At 42.5% G+C, this 2,189-nt stretch overlaps 1 pseudogene; it reads right to left on the reverse strand.

Annotated features, from left to right (window-relative positions):
- Positions 1-393: 393 nt before the first annotated feature.
- On the reverse strand, positions 394-1,982 carry LOC149261081 (UNC93-like protein 1 pseudogene; annotated as a pseudogene).
- Between the last annotated feature and the right edge of the window lie 207 nt (positions 1,983-2,189).

Below are 2,189 nucleotides of genomic sequence, written 5' to 3' on the forward strand. Positions count from 1 at the left end.
TGAGAAAGATATCACATAAATAAATTAAATCATATTTTATTATTATAAAAAAAATCTAGTTAATGATAGATAAGTTTTTTTTTTTTTTTTAACATAATGAAAGTGGCTTTAGCCTTAATGTTAAAAGGAAAAACATTTAGGCCTCCATAAGTTGTGGGTTCAATTATGGTTATATTTTCACTTTGTAGAATTAGGATGTCTCAAACATTTGCTATCACTGTAGCAACGACAAAACCGGATGAATAACTTAAGGTTGGAATAAATCATCTATCACTTTTTGGAATTATTGGAAAAGTAATTTCACAAACAGAGCAAAACGGTAAATCCAAAACGACTTCGGATAAAATCAAAGACATGGAAAGATTTCGATGATGGTCTGAAAATAATTTGCCATCATACTGAACCAACAACAGCTACAGTATTACTATCAGCAGGATTACCCTCCTTTACAGCGGAGGCAATAAGAATAATTAAGAGCGGGTAGCTGATTGTTGTCAGAGTCCAGTTGATTATGAGCTCTCCCAGAAGAGAAACATTGTGCTTGTCAATCTGCCAGGCCACCACTGCTCCTGCACTCTGCACGCCTTTGTAGAATCCACTATATCTGCTCAGAGTCTGCGAATCATCTGCCAAAGCTCCAATCGTCCAATAACACAGCGTCTGGAACATGGAGTCCAGTAATCCATAGCTGAAATATAAAACAAATGGCCCTGCAAAAGCAGACCCGGAGTCTTTGAAATCGATCTCCGGTAAGGGCTTATCTCTGGTATATCTCAGTTGATTTGCGAGCCCTCCTCCCCAGGTTGCTGTCCCCAGTATTGCAACGATGGCCACGCCCAGAAACCCCCTTTTCTTCCTGTTCTGGAAGCTGAAATCGAGAACGAATCCAATTGCCACAGACCCTATCATCTGTGCGCCCCAGTAGAAAATATTGTTGAATCCTTTGGTTCTCACTGTGAAGATCTTTCCATTGACGTTATTGAATTGATAAGGATAAAAGAAGTTGCTAGCCCATGAAGCAGGGACGAGCAGCAGCATCTTCCAGTTGGAGAATAGCTTAAAAATCTCCATGGCCTCGGTTTTCACATTAGAGTACTTAATCACAGTAGCCCTGCTACCATCGTCCCTAACCACTTTGCTGGGTGGAAGCAAAGCCAACGTCAGAAAAGCCCCAAAGGCCATGAAGCACATGAAGGCTATATAGGTTCCATCGCTTACAGACCCGGCCGTGCTGTTATAATTCAATATAAAGGGAATGAAACCTCCTATGACTCCTCCCAAATTGAATATACTCCAGAACAGAGAAATGTACCTGCCCTTCTTATCCTCAGTCGGATACGAGGTCATAATGGACCCCTGGCCAGCCCAGAGCAATCCTGCTCCCACTCCCAAAATCGCTCCTGCAATAATAGCAAATGTCTCGTTGTGGTGGTGATTGTAATAGAGAAAGGAACCGGCATAGAGGACATAAGTGGAGCACGCTACGAAGAGCGTCACGTGAGGACCGAGGAGGTTGTAAATCCCTCCGCCCAATATTGCCAATATTGCAAACGTGGACAGGGCAGTGTTGGCGTCGTTCGCAGCCCGGTCGTCCTCCTGCCCACCTCCCCCCATTCCAGAGAGGGCGTTGAACATGCCCGGGCAGCAGAAGCACACCAGTGCAATCAGGACCACCTGTGTCACAGGGGAATTGTGGCGGAACCATCTGGGAGGAGGAACCTCCGTAGGTCCCTCTTCTTCATCGCGATTGCCCATTTTTTCGTGTAAAGGCATGGCCGTTATCACTTTTCGGCAGATTTCTAAGCGGCCTGCGAGAATCCCTGATCAATCCAATCAATTTTTCAGGTTTTTGTGGATGCCCAATAATTAGAGAGTTACGTTTGAACCATTCAAATGAGAAATTGTGAGAGCCCGGCAACGGGAGTCCTGATTTCCCAGCGCTCGGCTTCAAGATCGATTAAAACGCCTTGCCACAGGGCAATTTTTTCCTTTTCGTCGACAAGTCCATGGAAACCTAAATTAGGGAATTTGAAATATTATACAGATTTATGGCAAGTATAAATGAAAGTATCTTATCAAATTAAAAAATGCAAAATATATATATATATATAAATAAAGGATAGATAATTGTTTTGGTGGTAGTTAGTGGGTTTAATTTTTTGTTTGGGTTTTATTTTTTGAAATATGTT

The sequence above is a fragment of the Pinus tabuliformis genome, chromosome 6 (assembly GCF_031772625.1).
Source record: "Pinus tabuliformis cultivar Carrire ecotype Pingquan chromosome 6, CPIR1, whole genome shotgun sequence".
Lineage (NCBI taxonomy): Eukaryota > Viridiplantae > Streptophyta > Pinopsida > Pinales > Pinaceae > Pinus > Pinus tabuliformis.